The sequence below is a fragment of the Helianthus annuus genome, chromosome 10 (assembly GCF_002127325.2).
Source record: "Helianthus annuus cultivar XRQ/B chromosome 10, HanXRQr2.0-SUNRISE, whole genome shotgun sequence".
Classification (NCBI taxonomy): domain Eukaryota; kingdom Viridiplantae; phylum Streptophyta; class Magnoliopsida; order Asterales; family Asteraceae; genus Helianthus; species Helianthus annuus.
In genome coordinates, this window is record NC_035442.2 from 136,535,891 (window position 1) to 136,542,177 (window position 6,287).

General features: G+C 44.4%; 1 non-coding gene across 1 annotated transcript; it reads left to right on the plus strand.

Moving 5' to 3' along the window:
- Nucleotides 1-1,726: 1,726 nt before the first annotated feature.
- On the plus strand, nucleotides 1,727-1,832 carry LOC118483462. The gene has a single exon (XR_004870751.1). It is a non-coding gene; the product is annotated as a small nucleolar RNA R71 (small nucleolar RNA).
- The last annotated feature ends 4,455 nt before the right edge of the window (nucleotides 1,833-6,287 follow it).

Genomic DNA, 6,287 nt, shown 5'->3' on the forward strand with positions numbered 1-6,287 from the left:
CTCATCAACACCATTAGCATTAGAATTGTTAGTAAAAACATTCAAACGCATTTTTCGATTTCCAATCGCCATATCAACTGTACCAAACCTACAATCAATAATAGCATGTGCGGTGCTTAAAAATGGCCGACCCAAAATTATATTTTGTTGTTGTTTAGGGTCCGCCGATGAGTAATCCAAAACTAAGAAGTCCACCGGGTAATAAAACTCATCAATTTTTACAATTACGTTTTGAACCATACCCCGAGGCAACTTATGAGACAAATCGGCCAAAACAACCGTCGTCTCCACCCTTGCTAATGGACCAAAGTCATATTGGTCGTATAAGCCCCCCGGTAAAATGCTAACTCCGGCTCCGAGATCTAGCAACGCCTTAGCCATTTGAAAATTACCCACTTGTACATTAATCAATGGCGTGCCCGGATCTTGGAGCTTAGGAGGAAGCTCCCCATTCAACACCGCACTCACTTGCCCAGTCAAATCCACCCGCTTAGGCACTTTCTTTTTGTTTTGCCTTTTTTGTGTACATAATTCTTTTAAGAATTTTGCATAAGCGGGGACTTGTTTTATTGCATCGAGGAGTGGGAGATTTATTTTTACTTGTTTGAACATATCCCACATCTCCTCTTTTTGAGGACCTCTCGACACAATAAAATTTTTCCTTCCCGGGTCAAGTAGGGCCGATGGAAATGGAACTTGACTCAGTTCACCCTCAACTTTTTCATTCTTTTCACTTTCACCCAAACCCGGTTTTTTAACAATTGTTTCTTTTGGTTTAACCGGTGAAAGTTCATCATCACTTTCAATTCCCGTGATATCCTCAACCACCCCCTCAACCAATTCGGGTGACAAATTTGCTTTAAATTCTTTCCCACTTCTTAAAACACTAACATGATTAATATTAACATTACCTCGTGACGAACCATGTGAAGGGTTTACCTTAGTGTCGCTTGGAAGTTGACCCTTTCCTTTCTTCAATTCCGCCACATCGGTGGCTAATTGACCCATTTGGGTTGTTAGTGATTGGATGCTTTTATCACGAACCTCATCTTTTTGCATTCGCACTTCGTCAAGTTGGTTCCATTTTTGCATCTCCATTTGCATGCTCTTTAGCATCTCCATCACCTCGTTTCCACCCGAAGGCCCCCCTTGTTCTTGACCCGTTTGGTATTGCTTTTGATAACCTTGGTTATTTCCGCCTCGGTACCCACCTTGGTTATTGTAAGATGGCCGTGAACCAAAATTACCTTGGCTACCTTGAAAATTTGGGTTCGCTTGATTTGAAGGGTTCCCATATCTAAAGTTCGGATGGTTCCTCAATCCGGGGTGGTAGGTATTAGAATTCATGTTGTTGTAGTTCCTACCACCTCCTCCTTGACCTTGACCTTGAACCGCATGGACTTCCTCGTATTGCCCTTCCAACATCCCTTGGCAATTTTCAGCCGCATGACCTATTTCATTACACAAAGCACAAACATTATATATTTGGTTAGTGGTTTGAACATTACCATCATCTATGGCGTGCACTTGCGGTCGGGTGGTGGTCGGTCGGGCTCCTCTCGAGGCTTGAGCTTTTCTCTTTGATGTAGTTGCCATGCTTTCCAAGAACTCCCAATCTTCATTCTCATAGTTTGTTCCAAAAGTCCCACCGGTGATAGACATCAAATCACGTGCGTCTTCGGCACTCAACCCCTCGTGGAAGGCATTCATTAACTCCCACAATTCGATTCCATGGTGAGGGCAATTCTTTATCATCATATTGAATCGTTCAAACGCTTCATGGAACATCTCACCATGTTGTTGTTGGAAGCTCCTCAACCCCTTTCTAGCATCATTGGTCTTTTGGGCGGTATAGAACTCGTCTAAAAAAGTTTGTTGCATTTCCCCCCAAGTGTAAATAGATGCCGAAGGCAAAGTGTAAAACCACTTCTTTGCCTTATCCTCCAAAGAAAACTGAAATAAGACCAACTTGACTTCATCGGCCGAAAAACCTTGACTCCCAAAAGTGTTGCAAATTGAGTCATAGGCCTCTAGATGGAAATACGGCTCCTCCGTTGCTAACCCTTTGTACTTCGGTAAACTTTGCAACGAGTTTGTTCTTACTTCAAAAGTTCTCCCTTGGTTGTTGTGAGGGATAACCACCGGTGAAGGGTTTTGAGTAATGATTGGCCTGAAATGTGCCTCTATTCCCCTTGCTTGTTCCCTAAGATGCCTTCTTGGAACACCCAATCGACCCCTTGGACGAATAGGACCCATTGGTCTTGGTATAGGCCCTTGTGGTGCAATTGGTTGTTGGGGCATCGGTGGGTATTGAATCGGCCTTTGAAATTGTGGTTGTATATGTTGTGGCCGAACTTGTTGCAATGGAATAGGTTGTTGTATTGGTGGCCCTTGTGGTCTTGACCGAATGTGTTGTGGTATAATTTGTTGTTGTGGCATTCCACCAACACTTGCCATCCCTTGAGATTGACTTTGCAAATACCCAAACTCCCCTGGATCACCATAACCTCCATAACCGTACCCATCATCTTCATAACCCTCATAATCTTCAAATCCCTCATCATAACCATCTCCTTGAATTCTTGAGGTCTGCCCAAATGGAATGGTCGAATACTGGAAGCCCGATTGTTGTTGTTGTGGTCTAAAAGATGAAGTAGTATGCACGATAGTTGAATTGGGTGCAATTGTGAAAGTGGATGATGATTGACCCGTAGTTGGGGGAAAGAAGTGGGATAATGGTGGGATTGTGGTGGATGGATTGTAGGTGATGGTACGCTCAGTTTGAGTGGTGATTGGTTGGGTGACATTGGATGGTGTAAATTCAGTGGTGGTATTAGGTAATGTAGTGTTTGGTGATGGTTGAGTGGAAGTAGGCATAAAGGATGAGGATGATTGACTGGTTGTAGGTGGAATTTGAGAATCAGCCATGATGTTTCTCGGTGTGATGGGTGAAGTGGGTGAACCAATGATTTTGTTTTCTCGCACTAAAACTCGGTTTTGTCTTAGCGTTCTTTCAATTTCCGGATCAAACGATAGCGGTGATGACCTGTGAGAGCCTCTAGTATGCATACACCTGAAGTACCTGCACACTAAACACAACCAACGTAAACCCGAAAATAACAAACAAAACTATTAAACTAACACACGTTGCGCACTACTCCCCGGCAACGGCGCCAAAATTTGACGTGATTGTCGTGGGTCACGCAAATTTAATCCCCAAACAACTATAGATAGTGGTAGTAGGGTATCGAACTCAGGGAGTATGTGGAAGATGTGCTGATTGTATAGCTTTGTATTTAAACTAATATTAGACTAAATTGCAAAAATTAAAATTCAAGAGTTTGGATTGTTGGTTTAGAAAACTAAATTAAAAACTAATTCAAATCAAGATTGGTTGTAAAACAAATTAGGGGAGAACAATGATCACCTTAGGTTTCAGTTTCTTTAAACAGTTGTGTGTAATTCCACTAGAAAGAGTTACATAGACATAACTCGTGTATATATGATTGAAGTGATAAAAGGGAACAAAGTACTCGGATTAGATAAACGCGAGGTTGTTTCCCGATGACCTATTAATCAATAACCAACCCTAACCCTTCCCGTGATATCTCGGTTGCCAACGGCACCAAGAACGTACGATTAAGACTAGAAATTGCAATATTGATTAACAAACTACAAACAGTCAAACATACACCATGACATTCAAGCAACGCAAGTTGTCATTCTAGAAATGCAGAAATTAAACACACAAAAGTTCAAGAAACATTCACCTAAGATGATCACCGAAGAGTTTAGCCGGACATGGCTCGGTGCATCATCATCATAATCAAACTATTGTTCATACGAATCAAAAAATACAAACCGAATGATTGAAATTGTTCAAAACCAAGCCAAGTTCTCCAAAATCGCCCAAAAGATGTCCTAGAACCGTCCAATGATGAGAGATACCCAAAAGACACTCAAAAACCAACTTAAAAGTGGCAGTTACACATTTTGCTCGCAGACTCCACCGTAAATTACGGCTCCACCGTAATTTACGGTGGTCATGATTCTTTTACGGCATTAGTAAACTGTGTTACGGTGGAGAAGAAAACAAAATCCAGGTCCACCGTAAATTACGGTAGGACCGTAATTTACGGTGGTGAGCTTCCTTGACTTCTTTGTTGTGTCTCGTGTCCCACGCTCGACCGGTTCTTCACCAACACCTCCAAAGCTGCGTTTACTCCATCTTTTAGCTCCTAAACTGCACCTGAAACATAAGCACCGTAGTTATCTAATTCAAGATAATTACACGATTAAGTGGAGGATTATTTCGTCTTTTAACATGCTTAAGGGTTGTCCAAAGGACCACCCGTCAAGCCACGACCATAGCAATCTAGGATTCTATCTCGAGTGTAGACTATGATCACTAGGGCTCTCACGAAAATGTTTTCAAACATTTTTAAATTGCATACACTAAAAGTCCAGATCCGAGGCACAAACATTTTACATACAAAAGGCACAAATACATATTTCAAAAGTTATATTTCAGTCTTATAGAATGAGGGAGTTCAGCCTTAGAGGCTGAGGGAGGTTCAGTCTTAAAGACTGAGGGGTTCAATCTTAGAGATTGGGGAAGTTTAGTCTTAGAGACTGGGAGTTGGTCTTAGAGACCAGGGAGTTAGTCTTAGAGGCTAGGGAGTTAGTCTTAGAGACCAGGGAGTTAGTCTGAAAGGCTAGAGAGCAGTCTGAGAGGCTGGGAGGGATAGTCTGGGGAAGACTAGGACAATTACTTGCATTATTGTGACTTACATGATTATTTGATTATATGTTGATATATGTGCAATTGTCGTGATTGTTTGTTACAGACAGTTTGTCATCTTCGGATACCGGAGTGTCGGATACGCTTGATCCTATGGCGGTAGTCTCGGACGACGAGATCCTATCCGAGAGCGAGGTTTACACGTCGAATACCACGAGCACGGATGATGATGATTTTTAGCCTTTCGCTCTGCCCGACTTCGGGGATGAGGTTCAGCCCGCTGATGGCATTCTAGCTGGGGATCTACCTCTTGCTGAGATCCATGCTCCTGTTCCACTTGCCGCATTTCCTATGGAGGATTTGCCACTCGATGTTGTGTCTGATGACGACATCGATCTTTTCATTGAGGGTCCCCCTGAGGACGACCATGAGGGAGGGGCCCCGATTGCTGATGATGTCGTCATTCCTATTGCTGAGGCTCCTATGGAGGAGGCTCCTTCTGATTCACCTGGTCCGGACTCGTTTGAGTCTGTGGCATCCGCTTCATTGCACGACTGGGGCGTGCAACACTACTCTCCTGACGCTGACTTAGATGTAGCGATGTCAGCTGTACCTGGTTCACCTCACGAGTTCGAGGACGAGTTTGATCCAGTTTTTCCTCCTGATTTTGATCCCGATCACGAGATCTAGTTTATTCCTGTTGACCAGCCCTTGGAGGCACCAGTGGCTCCTATTGATCAGTTTCTTGATATACCTGCCGACTTTGATATGGACTTTGCCGACCCTGAGCCTGTCATGGCACCAGAGCCTGTTGTTGCTCCTATTGTTGATATTCCCATTGTTGCACCACCAGTGCTGGATGTTCCTATTGCTGATGCACCCCTGCCTGATCCCGTGTCGGCATTTGTTGACCGGGCACCTTTCGCCACTCACATCGATCCGAGATATGCCGACCCCAGTAACGGGTGGATCGAGGATGATGATGACTACCCTCCGTTCGTGCTACCAGTCACTCCTCCTGTAGCACCTGTTTCCGCACCTATTGATGTTCCGTTTTTCCACCCACACATCTCTGATGTCCATCGCACCGATCTTCCTATCACATACCTCCAGGATTTTCCTCCATCTCGACCTGGGGAGGATTCGTCGAGACAGCAGCCTGCTTTTGTTCCGCCTGTATCATCAGCTGTTCCATTCATGTCTCAGTTTCCTCACGCTACACCATCTTTTGTACCTTCGGGCTTGCCGTTTCTGTGGTCTTCGCCCAATGTTATGCCGTTATCAGACCCGTACCACCCTTTTCATGTGGGGTACACGACGGACGATATACTCATCTCCCTACAGCTACAGCAGAACTCACTGAGTCGTCGCGTTCAGGAGATAGAGAGGACTCCACGTCCTCCCCCATGTCACTGTCAGACTCCTTTTGCCGCACCACACGCTCTCCTCCCGCTACCCCCTGATTCGGATATTCATTTCCTCACCTCCGAGCAGCAGATTGCCTACTTGCTGCGCGTCATTCATGCACTTGAGGAGGACTGGGTGC